The sequence below is a fragment of the Euphorbia lathyris genome, chromosome 2, assembly GCF_963576675.1.
Source record: "Euphorbia lathyris chromosome 2, ddEupLath1.1, whole genome shotgun sequence".
NCBI lineage: Eukaryota > Viridiplantae > Streptophyta > Magnoliopsida > Malpighiales > Euphorbiaceae > Euphorbia > Euphorbia lathyris.
In genome coordinates, this window is record NC_088911.1 from 13,759,809 (window position 1) to 13,779,822 (window position 20,014).

General features: G+C 29.5%; 1 pseudogene; it reads left to right on the top strand.

The window, feature by feature from the left end:
- Window positions 1–1,677: 1,677 nt before the first annotated feature.
- Window positions 1,678–10,315, top strand: LOC136216675 (uncharacterized; annotated as a pseudogene).
- Window positions 10,316–20,014: the final 9,699 nt, after the last annotated feature.

Below are 20,014 nucleotides of genomic sequence, written 5' to 3' on the forward strand. Positions count from 1 at the left end.
AAATTAAGGACCAAAATGAATAAAAGATAAAGTTCTAAATTAAGGACTAAAATGAATAAAACAAGAAGTTCTAAATTAGGGACTAAAACGAAAAAAAATAAAAAGTTATTAGGTTAGGAATCAAAATAAATAGAAAATAAAGTTTTATTATAATTATTGGTACCTAAACGATAGAGAGATAAAATTTATTTCGAATTGATTCGTTTATCCCAAATCATTATTATGAATAAAAAGAACCAATTAGATCAATAATATTAACTTGTAATATTATTAATATCAGATTCAAAAATAAAAGTATAAGAAGAGTAGATTAATTGAAATAAATAAAAAGGCTCAAAACAAATGATTTAACTGGTAAATCATTGTTTCAGGGTTAAATTAAATCAATTTAGGGATCAAATATATACAGAAAATATATTTGATAGCCTATTAACAATAGAAATCAACAATAAAAATAAGAAAAAGGGATGAATAATTAATATTTTACCGTGCCAAATATTAAATAATAGACAGGATTTGTCCCTCGGAAACCTTTACCTAGGTTGTGGGATGATTGGAAAAATCACAAATATTGGAACACGGGTGATGAACGCAAAAAAAACTAGAATTTATTCGGAGTGGTTTGGTAGAATTTCGGCTATCTATCAGTGTATTTTCGTCCCCCTAAAAGTTGTGAAAGAGCTGCTATTTATAGGCTTAAATTAGGGTTCAGGGTTAAATTTGGAATTAGCTAAATGAGACAGGGGCTAAAAGGTATTTTTCAACCCAAAATACTAACTTTGCCGCAAACCTAATTATATAGGGAAGGGGAGCAGTAGTTGCTGGGCGAGCTGGGCCTGCTGCTGGGCCCTGCGCGCGGCCCAGCGGCCAGCAGTAAGAGCCCAGCCGCACCAACGGATTACGGACGGAATTTTCCGTCGGTAATCTGTCCAAGCATTTCTTTTCTATTAAAAATGATCTTATCGATCTCTGATTTTGACGATTGTTACGCCATTGGACTCGTTTCGACGAGACGGACATTTTTTGCATCTAACAACCTAAGTCTAAAACTGACCCGAACTAAGGTTATTTCTTATTTTATCCCGAATTTCACCTAAAAACGTCAACTAGTCACAGATTCTTCGTTAGACCTCCGAATTGAGCCTGGAAACGTGCGTTATGACACTCTCAAGGGACATGACTCACTAAGATATGCAAAAGTTCTATGTGTTGCTCTAAAAAAAATTTGGTTTTGAATGGAAAAGGGTTGACTTTGACTTTCTAACGAGGGATTTTTCCGTGATCCATTTCTGATCATATTTCCAATCATCTTTAAAAGATTTTCATCATAGGGCTATGACTCCAGTGTCTACAACACCCGACCGGTGGTTCCAGCAGCGTATGAACATCACGCCCGACCAGTGGTGCGGGCGTGATACCACTGGTCGGGCGTGATGTTCATACGCCCGCACCACTGGTCGGGTGTGATGTTCATACGCCCGACCTGTGGTTTGGGCGTGATGTTCATATGCCCGAGGTTTTTTTTTTAATTATATTTACATTTAAATTAATTTAGTGTAATTTGTAATTTATAATTTATATGTTACAATTTTTAGATTAATTTAGTGTAATTTTTTGTAGACGGAGCGGCCTACTATCGAGGGGAAATCCATCCCATCATCTGCTCATCGTCTAGATATGGACGACAAGGATGATACACCATGGCATACGAGATTGCGTGGTATTGATATATCTGGTCGTAGGCGGAGAGGGGCTGCGACGGAGCAGGTGCAGAGGGGTCCGATTGTGGATCAGCCCGATATTCGTGGATCAGAGGGGGCGACGGATTTTGATGACAGAGAACCTGATAGCGATTTTTTAATATTTTTTTTTTGCAGTGGGTTAGCTGGTTGTGGCGTGTCACCCAACTAGCGGCTACCCACCGATCTGACGAGGATGCTCCACTCATTAAGAGGGGAATGGATGAGTTTATGGACGCATGGCGTCGGACGAACTAAATGTCGTAATTATATGTACTCTTTTATTACATTTTAACACTTTTGATATTATATGTACTCATTTATGTTTATTAATTTTTATTTTAATGTTTATGTTATTAAATTTTATTTGTTAAAGGGTAACCCAAGTTAAAATGCCGTAATTTTTATTTCTAAACGGTTAATTCGAGTTAACCACAATCATCAAGGCGTGAGGTAATCACGTCTCACCATAGGGTGAGGCGTGATTACCTCACGCCAGCGTGCCGGGAGAGGTATTTTACCATCATTTCCCACCTCAAAGCCTCAATGGGTATTTTTGTCCTTTCACGAGGCTAGAGATGGGAAATAAAGGCTATGTTTAACAACATCCATGTCTTTATCATTCATATCAAACATGGGATAATAAAACTCTTCTATCTTATTTTTATCATTATCAAAATCTTTTATCCTTATCCTTATCTAACTTTTATCTCTATATCTATCCTCATAGAATACCAAACGTTCAATAACAGATTTTTAGTTCACTCTCTAAAAGTAATATAAATAAATATTAATTAAGGTTGACTTGAATGGTTAATGGCTTCAAATCGCTTAAACTATATCTCGAGTTTCTTATTAACCCCTTATACAATTATATATATCAATAGGCTTATATTTTTTTTACCATATATAATTGTCAGTTACTATTAGATTCTAACATGGTCAAATACTCAATAGTAAATAATAATAAAAACATTTAAAACCCAAAAGTAGATGTCAATTTTCCTTCTCAATCTTAACTTTTTTTGATGGATTGAACTTCCATGATTTATTGTTTTGTGGTTGAAAATTCATCTTTTGGTTCATTGCTTTCACCTGAATTTTGAAATTGCAATCCTCACTTTGTTTTCGAACTTATAGGAGTTGTTGAATCGTCTAAAAATTGATTATCACCTACACCGCCAATTCATTCCTCATTGTGGAGCAATGATAACATTATATCCAAATTTAGCAATTTTCTAATAACAAAAATCATAACAATTAATATTATTAATAATTAGGTACTCACTTGATTTTCTTCTCCGTTTTTGGTAAATTTTCCAATCAACTTAGGGCTTGTTTGGATGAAGATTATTTAAAGTAAGGTAAGGTAAAGTAAGTGAGATTTATGAAATAGCTTGTTGTGTTTGAATAGAATGTAAGGTAAGTGATGATTTAATAATGTAATTGTGTTTGGTTTGAAGGTAAAGTAAGGTAAGGCTATATACAAAATTACCCTTATATCCCTACTCTTAAACTAAATAAAATAACTTTATAATTGTTCCAACAACAATTGCAAAAAAGGAACTCAGCAACGTCCTTCCTACAAAATTGTTCCAACAGCAATTATAAAAGTACAACTATAAAATTGTTCCAACAACAATTACAAAATTACAACTCCAATTTTGCACAATTGTTCTAACATAATTATTCCAACAATAATTATAAAATTACTCTTATACAACCACCACATGATTATTCCAACAACAATTGTAAAATTATAAGTCTTTTTTTCACAATTGTTCCAATAAAATTGTTCCAACAACAATTACAAAATTACTTTTATATGAGCAACAATCACTCCCGAATAGTAATTTCGATTCCAACAATAATTGCAAAAAGAGTAATAGAAGCATATAGGACAAAAACCGTCAAAGTTAATTACTAATTAATTTAAAAAGTTCTATTGTTTCATAGAGAAATACAAAGCATCATAAGCATCAACAAACTTTTGCGATCTTCAATTGGACATTCAAGCAAAACTTTTAATGTATCTAGATTCTTGACAAGGAAAAAATAAGAACTTTGTATCAAGTGTGACTCAATAAAAAAAATTCAATTTGTTCCATATACTTCCATCAGAAATTAGATCTTGAGTTTTTGCTTTCACCACCTCAGCAGTTGAATCTTTGATATCATTTGCTACCATGTGAAATCTCACTCTCATGATTCAAAATTTCATATTCAGTGATCATTAACCTTCAAATGATGCTTCAAATACTGGTTCTGCATTAGTTGCTCAATATATTCATCATCATGAGCATCTCCATACAATTTTTTCCAAATTTACCTTGTTTTCATTAACCATAAAATCAATTCCATTAATTGTGTCTGCTGAAATTTGACAATTAGAAGTTGCACTTGCTGAAGCTGAACCACTAGAAAATGTATTATAAATCTATTTTTTCTGAGTTCTGAACCATTCTCAGATTGATGACATGTAGCTCTATCCTATCCAAAAAGTTCAACCAACTTTTCATAATTCTTTATGGGTTTGTTCATCCATTCCGAAACTTTTGGATTGACCTATATATTAAATAAAAAATCAATGTTAACTCTATTAAATTTATAGAGTTTATAAACAAAATTAATAGAAAAAATAAACTAACCTATATCAAATTTTTCTATACTTCTGGCTCGACACTCCACCTTTCGGTTGTAGGACTCTATCCAAATCCATTCATTCCATTCTTAAAAATATCATAATAATAAACAAATTGTCTCTTTAGATGTTTCAATCGATTTTCAATTTTCTCTTTGTTGAGAGGCCTATCCTTAAATTTATTCTTCAACTCATTCACAATGTTAGAAATAGCATGACTAGTAAAAGTTCCACCAATCCTATTTTCTATCATGTGTTGATGCAAATATACATCAATCAAAGATCATCCGTAGGAAGTGTGCATGTCCATTGGCTACTTCCATCTGATTTTTTCAATATTGATCTTGACATATTGATAGCTATATAAAAATGATAAACTTGTTATTAATAAACACAATAGACAATAGCCTCAACATATTGACATAAAAATAAAGGTTTGCTTACAATGTAGAAAGATATTAAATAATGTAAATAAATCAAATGAACAAATAAGTTGAAACAAACAAATAAGTCATGCATTGTAAGCATTCCGCATATCATTTACAATTACATCCCTCAACATCTCTCTTGTAACAGTCTCTTCATTATGTTCCACATTGTTATTATGTTTTTCTTGCGTGTGGTTCGGGCCCGTAAAAAATGGGTGCTACCAACCATATTGAATAGGGACCCAAAATATTGAGGGCTCCAAATTAAATATACAATAGTTAAAGCCCAGTAAATAATAAGCCTTCAAATATTAGATTTTTTTTCATCAAATACTTCAACACATATAAAGATTTTAAAGACTGACACAACTTAAGAGCATATTAGACTACTTCACCACTCAATATCCTCAAAATAGTTCTTAAAATTATTTTCAGATAAAAAGAAAACTATCTATAAGAATTGATACAAAAAGAAAACTATCTATAAGTCACAAGACAATTTAGATATTGTAGATACTATCAATTGGTAAGCTCCATAATGGCATATACTACATCTCCTTCAAAGCCCTTATAGCATGTGACCCGGTAACTCCTCCAGCTTGAGCCATCACCAATTAGATGGGTAAATTTCATCAATGGTGTACAACCTTTACTCAATTTCACACTTTGATGTACAACCTTCAATTTGTCTCACTAATATGTACGACCTTATAGGTGACCTCCCACTATGGTGTACAGCAGGTAAAAATGACCGGTCAACGCCTGGTCAACGCGCCACATCAGCATTTTTCATCCAAATATTAGTAAAAGTGGGACCACAAATTATAAAAACAATTTATTTTATTCATTTTAAATTTTTACCCCTATCCCTCCATCTCTTCATCTTCTTCCTTCATTTTTTTTCTCTCTCTTCAAATTTCTTTCTCTCTCCAACTCATTTCTCTCTAACCTCTCTCTTCAAATTTCTCTCTCTAACTCATCTCTCTCTAACAAATGAATTAAGTGTGAGACTTTCATGACTAATTCACCACAAATTCTTAAGCCAATAAGACTAGAAATTATAAATAGAAATTCTAACAACAAAATATGCTAAATCGAAGAGAGCAGAAGGCACTAGATATCAATAGTTAAATCCAGTTAATGGCTAAAAGAAGTAACAGAAACTTCTCGTGCAAGCTCTCAAAACAAGCTCTAGCCAACTCCCACATATCAATGTCGAATTGCAGTTTTTAAGAGAGAAACAATATAAAAATTATTTCCATTCATCCAGCATCATTTACAATTACACCCAGCTGGAAATTGGAATAAATAAACTATTTGTTTAAAGTATTAAAATTAACGCACTACTTAGGAAAAAGAAAACATAATTCAAAATAATAACAATATTATTATGAAAGAAATTCCCAGAAATTAAAACATGCCTATAATTAGGCTTTGGATGTCAACGAACGGTTTCAAACCGTAATTTCATGTATTGTTGAGAGTCCAACGGAAAAAGGGCATACGCGCTACATCAAACACCAAAGAGAGAGAGGCTGCTGGTTTTAGAGAGGGAAAGAGGAAGTTAGAGAGATGTAAAGAATATAAGGGTATAAAAGTAATTTTTTTATTAGATTGGTCAAATTTTGATTTTTTGACCGGTCAAACTGCTGATGTGGCACATTGACCAACGTTGACCGGTCATCTTTACCTGTTGTACACCATAGTGGGAGGTCACCTATAAAGTCGTACATATTAGTGAGACAAATTGAAGGTTGTACACCAAAGTGTGAAATGAGATAAATGTTGTACACCATTGATGAAATTTACCCCCAATTAGATTGGTAGTTCTTCTTCTTCTTCTTCTTAATCTTCTTCTTGGACCGGGTAACTCTAGCTTGAGTCATCACCAATTCATCTTCTTCTTGAGCCATAGCAGGTGAAGTCACAGGTTTGAAGATCACATGGCTAAGATCGGGAGCCTTAAACTGCTATGTTTCAACAACCGACTCTTTATCTGCTTTATTTGGCAACCCAAAGAACTCTTCAATGTCAACTCTCCCTTAGGCCAATTCTGTTACCAAATTACTGTGATTATTCACCTCATTCAAATATTAGATTCACACATAAAAAACTATAATTTTCTTTTCTTCTACTTTTTTAGATTTTCTTCTCCCCTTTTCCTGCAAGCAGCCGCACCACCACCCCTAAAGTCCAAAAGCTCTCAATCCAAAGTACAAAAATCTCCTCCTTTCTAATTTAATTTTTTCTCTTTGCCAAAAATAAAATAATCAAACAATTATTTTGATCCACTCTCTTCTAATTTAGCAATTAGCTTTCTTAAAAGTTGGGAACTTCTTGATTCTCACATTTTGTTCAATGTAATTTTTTTATATTATAGAGAAAATTATATTTATTCAATTATATATGCAAGGTAGGTTATTCATGTAATGTAAATTGCAAAAAAAAAAAAAAAAGATGCAAGGAATTTTCATGGTCATGGAATTTTTCCAAACTTTATAGGGATGAAAAATGATAATTACATGTATGTTTTGGAAAATCATCTTTCGTAGTATATACAAAATTAGTGGTAATTTCAATTAAATGGAAGTTAATAGTTATGGAATTTGAAAATTTAAAAATGCAATGTTGTGTTTGTTAATTAGAAGAATCAAAAGTGAAAAATGCAATGATGTGTTAATTAATTGACATGTAAAATTCATTTAATTATTAATTATGGTCCCAATTTAATTCTATTTAATAGAATCTAATTTAATTCTATTTAATTGTATATAATAATTGTAATTTAGTGCTTTTTGAAGTTCTAAAGATAACTAATCTGTTTCTTTATTTTGTTTTGAAGGTCGAATTTTGTTTGAGCGAGAATGGAGAACTTTTTATTAATTTGGGCTTTGAAGTTTCAGCCTTCCAGGTTGTTTCGATCTATTTGTCATTTTCATTTACAATTTTTTAGAATATTGCTTTGTGTTTGCAATTATGCCTCCTAAAATTAGAAAATATGAATCTGGATATGGAAAACGAATGAAATTTTTTTTTGAAGTTTTAATTCAATCTCAAAGAGGAGCTATATTGATAAGTTTATTACAAAAGAATCACAAATTCCTATTGAAAATCAAAATGTTATTGCTGAAAATTTGGTTACTATTAAGAATGATAATGTTGATGTCGAAATTGAGAATAATAATGTCAATGCTGAAATTGGTGATGATGTGCCTATTGAGAATGATGTGCCTTTTAAGAATAATAGTGTTGATGTTGTGCCTGTTGAGAACGATAATGTTGATGATGTGCCTGTTGAGAAAGATAAAATTCTTTGCCTGATATATATGATCCAAGAACTTAGGATTGCCTAAATACTAAAATGATTGATTTATTAGTAGAAAAGGGTCCTAAAAGAGATTTGTCTATTGTGAAAGGTCCTAAAGATAAATTTTTAAGACGATTTACTGCTAATTTGTATACGAGAGTTTTATCAAATAGAGAGAAGTGTGATAGAGATTGGCTTGTTTATTCGAAAGGGATTGGTAGAGGTCAATTGATAAATGAAGGTTATGCAGATTGGGGACATATTGGCTTAAGACTTAGAGAATATAAAACATGCATTGAGCATGTTAAAAATATGGCGATTTGGTATGATTTTCATTTAAAAAATATGGCGATTTGGTATGATTTTCATTTAAGGTTTCAAAAGAATAAAACTATTGATAAAATGGCTTAAACACAAATTACGAAACAAAACGATCATTGGAAAAAGTCTTGCAAAGAATTATTTCAATTGTGAAATTTCTCGCTAAGCATAATTTAGCATTTCGTGGTTCTAATGAGAAATTGTATCAAAATAGTAATGAAATTTTTTTAGGCTTAATTGAAATGTTGGCAGAGTTTGACCCAATTATCCAAAAACATGTTAGATGTATTACTAATAATGATATTCACTTTCATTATCTTGGTCATACCATCCAAAATGAGTTAATTGCTTGGTTCTACAATTAAAGCTGAAATCATTAGAAAAATAAAACAGGCAAAATATTTCTCAGTTATACTTAATTGTACTCTCGATGTTAGCCATCAAGAGCAAATGTCTTTGATATTAAGATATGTAAATTTTTTTTCGAATTCAGTTAGCATTGAGGAATCTTTTTTTAGGATTTTTGAATGTAATGATACAACATGTGAAGGGCTTTTTAATGTTTTGCAAAATGAATTGAAAAATCTTGATCCTGATATATTTGATGTCCAAGGACAATGTTATGATAATGGATCAAACATGAAAAGAAAACATCAAAGAGTACAAAAGAAACTTTTGGACATAAATCCTATAGCCTTTTATACTCATTGTGGTTGTCATAGTCTAAACTTGGCATTATGTGATATGGCTAACATGTTTGGTAAAGCTAGAGAATTTTTTGGAGTTATACAACACATATATACAATTTTTTCATGTTCTACTAAGAGATGGAAGATTTTGAACGACAATGTAAAAGGATTGACTTTTAAGTCATTGTCATCTACTCGTTGGGAGAGTCGTGTTAATAATGTTAAAGCTATAATGTTTCAAATGTTCGAAATACGAGAAGCTTTACTTCAAGCAACGGATAATAATAATAATGATTCTAAAGTAAAGAATGAAGCTAAATCCTTAGCAACTAATGAACTTGGTGTTTTTGAGTTTTTAGTTGCAATAATCATTTGGTATGGAATATTATATGCAATTAATTTGGTTAGCAAGCTTTTACAATTAAAGGATATACTTATTGATGTGACCATTAAAAACATAAAAAGGGTTGATTTCTTTTTTCGAGAGGTATAGAGAAACTGGGTTTTATGGTGCCTTAGATAGTGCTAAATAACTTGCCATTAAAATGAATATTGATGTTATATTTCCCCAAAGGCGTGAAATTCGAAGAAAAAAACATTTTGATGAAAATCCAAGTACTTCAACATTTCTTCCATTATCTCCAGATGAATCATTTAGAGTTAATTATTTTCTTTGCATTGTTGATCAAGCCATCAGTTCTCTTAATAGGAGGTTTGAGCAATATGAAGAATATCAAAGTATCTTTGGTTTTTTGTTTACGTCTCATAAGTTAAAGCCGTTGGATGATATGAGTTTGAAGTCTTTTTGTATTCAATTTGAAAATGCACTTAAATATAATGAGCAGTTTGATATTGATGAGAATGAATTATTGGTGGAGTTGAAGTTACTTCGAGAAGTTTTGCCTGGAGATATAATAAGACCTATTGATATTCTAATATTTTTGAAAAGCTTAGATTGTTTTCCTAATATGGTTATTACATATAGAATTTTGTTGACAATTCATGTGACTGTTGCATCTGAAGAAAGAAGCTTTTCAAAACCGAAGTTGTTGAAGTCCTACTTGCGATCTACAATGTTACAAGAAAGACTTAATGAATTAGAGAATGATCTTTTAGACAAAGTAGAATATGAAGACTTGGTTGATGATTTTGCTTCGAAAATTGTTCGAAGGATAACACTTTTTAAATAGAAAATTTATATTAGTTTGAAGACTTTGTAGATGAATTTGCTTCAAAATTACATTGAGATGTTATTATCAATATATGAGATTATTTTGAAATTTAATTGTTATATCAATTTTAAAAATATATTTTTAGGGTCTAATTTTTATATTTAGCATATGGCCTAAAAATTGTTTAAGACATGTTTGGTGTGGTTAACATTGAGAAGCTCTTCATCAACTTCTGCAATAATTTCTTGATTTAGATCTACACCCATCAAATAATTATGTATAATAAAACATGCAAAAATAATTTTATTTTGCATGGGAACACCAAAATGAGGCTCTATTGAGCTACCTATAATAGGAAATCTCTGCTTTAAGTACTCTAATTGCTCATTCAATTGCATTGTGCAACGATGCATGATGGAGATTAAATAACTCGAATGCATTTCTTGAATATTCTTTCAAGTGATATCTCTCTCCCCTATAAGGTGTAATAAGTCCACTTCTCAACATGTATCCAACATCAACAAGGTAATATTTTCCTATAAGGTGTAATAACATCGTCATTACAAGTGAAACATTTATATATTTCATGCCTAAATAATTTGTATATTAGTATTAGCTTGAGGATTTTTCAAATGACATTGTCTAGTTAGCACATTTTTTATAATTATCGAATTGGAGGTTGTCTATTCTCACTCGCATAGCACATATGTTAATTTTAGATCAAATGTGCATGCAACTAATACATTTTACGTCGGATATTCTTTCCCACCAAGATATTTACGTACATCTTTGTTAGATACTTTAACACCAATATGTGTTCCATCAATAAAACTAATGAAATCTTAATACTAAATGTTAAATCAATATATAAAGTTATGCAAGTTAAAACTTAAAAAATTGACTAAATCTTTTATCACCTAAAATAAAGGGTGGGATTTGTCTTTGTTCAATATTTCTAAAGGAATTTAAGACCCATCCGGTTGTTTTAGAAACTTATCTTCCGACTTTATTATAGCTTTTAAGACATTGTGAAAATGGCGACTTGTTGTTTCACCGAAACATCGAAAAAGGAAAGACAAGATCTTATTAGTAGTACCATGCCCTAACATGTAAAATGTTTTTGCAACTTGCTCTTGAATAGTTGCACACATTGTTGGTCTAAGACCTTCATCTCTTGCTAGCATATCACACAATCTAATAAATGCTTATGGACCAATTCTTATAATAATATGGCAATGACCGCTTGAAAGTAGTTTTGATAGCAAATCATCTTTAGTTTTTTTCTCTTTCAAGCCTTAATTCATGTGTAATTTGATTATTACAACTCCTAGTTCGACGCATATACCTCCAAAATCAAAACACCGCTATAGAAATTACTTGTGCACATGCTAAATGATGTATGTGTTGCAAATTCTCAAAGTCTTTATCATCAATATTTTTACGATCCATCTAACAACAAAATAGAAATTTCAAATTATTAAATTAGACAATTAACAATATGTGGATGACACATGATTCTATCAAGACATGGATGACATATGATCATATAGCTATATGGTTGTCAAAAGATTAAATAAATTTAGAACAAACACGTGATACTCAAAAGGTTTTATTTGTAATAATGATTCTAGTACTTCTCGCCATAAAATATTATATAGAGACATGGCCACAAAATAATACTTATGACACAAAATATTATATAGACACAAAATAATTTTAGTACTTCAAAAAGATTATATAGTTACATGGTGTGTCACGATTTTTTTTGGATCTGGTACTTTTGGCCACAAAATAGTATATAATAATGCATGTGATTTCGTATTTGATACAACATGCATATATTCATGTTATGCAATGTGTAAAATCTGAAACAACATGCATATATTTTGGAGATATCTTATTCGAAGGAACCAAAATAGGAGCCAAAAATAGAACGAATAGAGGAGGTATGTGGTTCGAAGGAACCAAAATAGAAGGAAGAAAATATATACATGGATTAAAGATTGACACAAAGGGAAGAGATGAATTGAGTCTATGTTCTTGGAGTATGTCGTTCTATTTCATTTTAGGTCTGATGTTGTATATGGATAAAACACAAAAATGAGGGTAGTTATGGAAAAAAAAATAGTTAAGCTTGATTACCCTCCAAATCGGGCTGTAAAGAAAATCAGGCAAAATTTACCCTCACCTACTCTCATAGTAACCCCCATACACTTACCCTACCTTACTTTAATTAACCTTCATCCAAATAATCTCTAAGTGTCATTCAATAGTTTTGCAATGGTGAAAGTTGAGACATCATACTTTAAATTTGAAATCGGTTAATTTAATCTTGAAGGCGAATTTCTTTTGAATCAAAAGGTTGAGATCAGTTGGATATTCTACTAGATCCTACAAATAATTTTACAATTTCCAGTCATAAAGGTGATATGAGTTTCTTTGATACAATTTTTATTGGTGCTTTATTCACTAACCTTATTTTTGCTTGATTTCATATCAGAAGCGGGTTTACGAAATAATTATTGAGCAATACGGTCAAATAATACAAACTATGCGCTTGAAGTTTCATCCATCACTCATATCTAGACCTTATAGCTAATATTTGTTTTAAAATTATACATGTTATTTAATACGCATAACATTCTATCATTGGCAATATAAATAAATATACAATTGACATTGAATTATATATATATATATATATATATATATATATATATATATATATATATATATAATGATAAAAAAAATTAATGGAAGGAGTGCATTACCTTATGATAACATTACAGTTGGTTTCTTTACAGTTACGACACTGATATTTATCATCCATCATTTCAACTTTTTTTGCACTTACGGGAAGAAATGTAATACCAATTTTTCTTCGTCGTAATACAATGAACACCAAAAGGTACATACCCTCTTGATTCATGAAGCAATTCCGAATAAATTTATATTATGAATCTTATTATTATAGGCTTATGTAATAAAATAAATTAATAGTGATGAAGCTTCTAGCCTGTTGGTTGAGAGTTTACATATGACTGTAGAAGTTATGGGTTCGAATCACATTGGAGTGGGGTGAGTTATGTATTTTTCTTTGTGTTTAATGTAATTTTTCTTTGTTTAATGTAAGTGCATTGGGCGCAACGTTTAAAATAAAATAAATTATTAATTGAATATTTGAAATATTTATTTAGGAGACCATTTTATTAAAATGCGTTTTTATTTTATTTATATAATGACTACATTAAATATTTATATGTGTTTAATCGTACATATTATTAATTTGTTAGTATATAACAATTTAACCAATTAATATTTTAGCATGATAAATATTCTACCACTTGCCATTAAGCAATGTGTATTTTTTTGTTTGAAATACGGACCTAGCCCAACGGGAATCCCAACCAGGTTGGCACCCCCGAAAAGGCAAAGAACCAAATTAAACAAACAATGTGTATTTATTAAGAAATGTTAATTTCAATGAAACCAATTTTTAATTTCAATGAAACCAATTAAACAAAATAAAATTATAAAGTAATAATTTTATTTATTTTAAATTCTTATACAATTAAATAACACATAGAATTGCCCTACCAAAAAAAATAACACATAAAATTGGATATTTAGACCAATATAAATCTTGAAGGCCGGCATTGGACCTTCAAATTTGGGGCACAAGCCCAGACCCATAATGTTAAGGGACCCAAAAGAAATTTATAATATTATATATATAAATAAATAAAAATTCTAATATTCTATATTAATACTATTTGTTAGAAAAAAGCAATGTGAGACCCTCTATGCAAACTGCTTGCTGTGATTTTTTTCCATTGATTTTCTACTCATCTTTAACTGCGATTTGCATTATTCTCATTCCCTTCCCTATTGTTGCCTATTTTCTTCATGCGGTGGTGCGACGTGCTAATTTTCTTTCAATTTTAATTTGCTTCTTTGCTCTTCCTTCTGGCGGTGTGTGCAACCTTCTTCTCTCTTTCCTTTGCTATCTTTAGTGGTAAGTAATTCATATGAATATTATTTAAAATAATAGTTAAGTAATTTTATTTAGAGTTTGTTTGTTATATACGTGAAGAGAATTTGAGTTTTTCTTTAGATAAGTTCTCTAGATATTTTTCTTATGCCTTATACTCTAAAAGTTAAGCAATGGTTAGATAAATAATAGAAAATGGTTGGTTTATTCTAAACATATTGACAAAGTTTATTATTTCTATTGTAAATTGTTCAAATTTAGCACAAACAAAACTTTGTTAGCAAATGATGGACATGGTGATTGGAAGCATCTTACTGAGAGACTTGGGCAACATGGGAATAATATAGAACATATGACTAGTATGAATACTTGGAATGATTTAAGAGTTTTAATTGGATAAGAATATAACAATTGACAAAAACTTGCAACAATAGGCTATGAAAGAGAAAGAATGTCGGAGACAAGTTTAATTAGAATATTTTCTGTTGTGAAATGTGTTACAAAACATAATATGACATTTTGAGGCTCTAATGAAAAGTTATATCAAGATAGCAATCAATATTTTTAGGATTGATTGAAATGATTGCGAAATTTGATGTTATAATGCAAGATTGTGTATGACGTATTGAAAATCGTAAGAATCATTATCATTATCTTGGGCATAAAATGCAAAATGAGTTAAGCTCTCTTTTGGCACAAAATGTTAGAAATCGTAATCAAGATAATCAAAGAAACCAACTACTTTTCCATTATTCTTGATTGTACTCCTGATGTGAGCCATCAAGAACAAATGACTTTAGTAGTGCAATATGTTAATATGTCCGTAAGAAAATAAAAATTGAGTACTTTCTTGAGTTTCTAAAAGTGGATGATACAACTATATTATGACTTTTTAATAAACTTTTAGAAGTGTTGAAATGTCTTGATCTTAGTGTTGATGATGTGAGAGATCATGATTATGACAATGGTTCTAATATACAAGGAAAACATCTAGAAGTCCAAAATAGGGTTTTTGAAATTAATCTTAGAGCTTTATATGTTTACCATAGTCTTAATCTTGCTCTTAGTGATATGACTCATTCTTATGTTAAAGTTGTTTCTTTTTTTTTTTTTGAGTTATTCAACGTATATATTCATTATTTCTGGGCTCTACAAAAATATGGCAAATTTTTCTTAATATTATTCATGGTTTAATTTTGAAGTATGTATGTGATAATCGTTGAGAGAGTCAGATTAAAAGTATGAAACCTATTAGGTTTCAAACTCCTCAAATAAAATTTAATTATTATAAATGCATGTTTTCAATATGTAATTTGTCATTACATCTCCAACATGAAAATTTTAAAATAACATGTAAAAGACATTAATTAAGTGGAAATAGAAAATAAAAATTGAACTTTACCATTCCACTCCTTAATTTGTGTCAATTGGAGAATGATTATTTGTGGAGTATTAAATTCTTTAAGATAAGATGTTATCTCCACAACATAGTCATCCACAACATGCAATAAATTGAGTTTTTCCTTTGGTTTAAAAAATATTTTGATCATTCTTTAACAATATATTATTTTATTATAAATTTAAGTTTTTTTCCCCTTTTATATTCATAAAATAAAAGTGAGAATATGCATAGTAGAAGTGACTATTACTATTGGTCCACTAATTTTTTATAAATTAATTAGAAATGAAATAAGTTTCTAATATTTATCTCATTCACGTTCTAAATTTGTAATCATTGTCAACATTCACTATTTTTTTCTCAGCATAAAATTATGTCCATTTCTTTAATGTTTCGGTGCTCTTATTTTTATAATACATAGTAACCGTTTTATTTTGGGTGGAGGGTTACTCAAAATATAGAATTTACTTTAGGTCCAATAAAGTTAACCGCACCCTCTTGCTGTCTTTCTTGCTGAACTTGTCATTTTGCAAAGTGTAAAATATGTCTCAAATTGATGTTACATGAGCTATTATATATGTCAAACAAACAATATATTATAATAATGTACATGTCACGTATGCACACTTTTTAATTTATTGAACTCACTCACTAAGAAATAATATCCAAAGATTTTTTTAGGATATTATCTATTGGTACAATATTGAATAATTGCTTTTTATATGAGAAAATTCTTTCTGATAAACATATGTTTTGATCACAAATTTAAGCTTATACGGATGCTTGGACGCCTTGTAGTACCCTCCATTTTCGGTGACATTCAAATACTCAAAGTAATAGGTTTTCCCTTCCTTTAACTCATCAATAAACTTGTGTATCCCTTACTCAGGCTTTAATAGTGATATCTTCTTAATCATGAAGAACAATTTTATCAATATTTTTAACTATTGTAAAGAAAATATGTTGATAATGTTTGTAACGCATTTACCTTCTCATCTAAACACACCATATGGAGACTACTGATGTCTGCCTTGTTCTTGTATGAGATTGTCCACAGTCAAATGATTCTAACATGGATGTTTCCATTTTATTTTTGCAGTAGTAATGTCACTACAAGAAATATGACATTTTATGACGATTTTGTTTTCTACGAATATAATTTTGTCACTAATAATCACTTAAACGTGACAAATTTTATCTTTCGTCATTGTTTTTAATTTTCTCATGACAATTTTTAAGAACGTCTCCATTATTCTATTAATTCGTTACTATTAGATATATTTTATGACGATAACCAAAATATCGTAACCTATAGTCTTGGAGGCAGAATTTAGTAGAATAAATTTGGATGGAAAAAAATTCCGTGACGAAATGAGAATAATTGGTGACGGATCTGTCGTCATTATAAGAAATATTTTTTAATGACACTTTGTATTTGTGATAATTTAATTCGAACAAACAGTGACAAATTAGACTTTGTCATTTATTATTATTTTTTGTGATATTATTTAAATATCGTCATGCATTGTGCTATTATTATGACGTTATATGAATGATTGTCACTATAATGTTTTCGGAAATTTTTTTAGTAATATCAAATGGGAAAAAGATAATAATTTATTGACTAAATATTTATAATAAATGACGATTAATGTTTCGTAGTTGCAAATAATCTTTTAATGACGATTATAATACGTGATAAAATATTGAAAAATGTGATAAAATTATCATGTCTTGTTACTCTATTGTTACAATAGTGATATATTGTTATTTATGCAAATTTTTGTGTGACAACAAGGTAAATTGTCATAATTGAATATTAATTTATGATCAAATATAATAATTTGTAATGTTCATAAAAGAAATATAAAATAATTATTATAAGGTTCATTATATGTGGCCATATTAATATATTATATATATTTAATTTTTTTTGACAAAATATTAAAGTCACAATTAAAAAAAATGCAGTGGATAAAACATTTGGCTAAAAATAGATATAAATAATAAATAATAACTTGGATTAATAGGTATAAGATCATGAATACAACAAAAAATTATCATTTACGTTTTAGATGTACTTCATTTTATTATTAGTAAAAAATTACAAACATATGGATATACGTGAAAAAAATAAAAAAAAATTATATTATATTTTGTACGAGTTGGACAAAAAAATTTAAATATTTCGTCGAATTTAAAAATATTAATCTACAATTCTATTACTAAATAAAAAAATGTGAAAACTTTTTTTTTTGGAACTAACCGATATGTAACTGATACATAATAAGTAGCAAAACATCTATATTTTATAATGATATCTGAAATTGACCCAACTTACCAATATTAGGGATAAAATTACTCTTGGCTGCCAACGTTAGGGGTAAAATTGCACCATTTTAGACATTAGACGTAAAATTACTCATGGCTGTTAACATTAGAGGTATTTTTGCACTTTATCCCAATATGTAATGATATATTTACAGTTGTTACATAATATTTTTTTAGGGATAAGGTACCAAAATAAGCCTATAGTTTTTTTTGGAAAGTATCAATTTAGGCTCCACGTACAAAATAGCACCAATATAGGCTTAACGTTTAAAAAATGTATCAATTTAGGCATCGGTAATGGATTGGACACGTAATTCCTATTACTCCGTTAAGTTTTTATTTCTCCCTCCACGTACAATTGACAGAACTTAACAGAGTAATATTAATGACGTGTCTCGTTCCGTTATCAATGCCTAAATTAGTACCATTTTTTAAACGTTAAACCTATATTAATTGTAACGCCCGGGAAAAAAAATATTCATATAGACTTTGATTACAGTCATGCGTTATTATTTCTAATAATTTCGTTATTAACTCCATTTTCTTAGGTTCGATTACTCAATTGAGTCTTTTATTTGAATTGAATTTTGATGGAAAACAAGATTCTAAATTTAATCTTACTTTACTTTTAAATTTATTTCTTTTGAATTAGTTAAATATGTGATATATAATATTTTATATTACATATAGTTGACTACGTATTTTATTATCAGTATATTTTCTTCATAAACAGTAAGTAATTTATGAATTTCGGAAACGAAATCCCTTTAAAGAGGGATGAACTGTACCGTCCTCATAGTTCAAAAAAAAATTATTGCTAGAACTGTAAAACTATTTTAAATTTTAATATAATATTATTTAAAGTAGACGTGGTGTAATAATATTAATTGGAAATAATTATTAGTTTATGTGCATAATTTATTTTATAATAAGGGTAAGTCCGTAATTTATCAAAATTGTCTTATATATATAAGAGAGAAAAACAAAACACTACCTCCCCTCATAACTCAAGGAGCCGCCGAGCCTTTTGTGGTGGGAGAGTGATTGAAGAAAATAATGGGAGGTCAAAACCAAGCATCAGAATTGCATTGTAAGATTCCACATTTATTCTTCATAATTTTTTTTAATTAAATTATAAAAAAGTAGATGTTGGGTTGTGCTTTCTTTTTCTTCAAGGGGATTTTGTATATTTGTTTCTTTCAATTTCAATACACTTTAGGGTTTATAAGAATTTAATATTGGTGAGTTAAATATATATTTTAATTTTTGACAAAAATAAATGCCGAAATAATTTCTTATCTGTAAATTGTACAGATGGGATGAAAATACAATAATTAGAAGTGTTAAATATGTTAATTAGTATTCTTACCTCAATTATTTGATAAACAGTAGCTTATATAATATCATGTCATTCATTATAATCCATATTTAGTGTTTTTGGGTCTTAGTAAATTATTACCTAATTGATCTTATATGGTAAAGCTGAATATTAAATCATATGCATATGTATATATGATTAATGAGCTAGTTTAATAAATCAAATATGCCGTGGAATGCCAATGTGAAGATAGATGATCATAGCTCGTTAATTTAGTTGAGATTCCAAGTAAGTGGTTAATTATATACATAGTTATGTTTGTTTATATGCTCCTTGTATCTGATCGGTAAACCTATAATTGTCGTATTTGGTTGTTGATTGATGCGTTTAGTTTGTGAATACGAAACGGTTGATGACGTCAATGCTTTTTATCATCGATAATAATATCGATGCAGGCTGAAACTATGTGACTGTTGTGACCTTTTAATGAATGCGGCTAGTGTTATACACATTCGTGCGATATTAAATATTATGAAATAATTACTGTTAAAGGAAATGAATATCTGATGTGTTTGGTAAAGAAGGAAATAGAGGATAATTAATAGCTTGTCTTGACGAAGATATATTCAATGGTTCATTCGTGTATGAGTTGATGGTATATATGGTTAAGTTGAGATA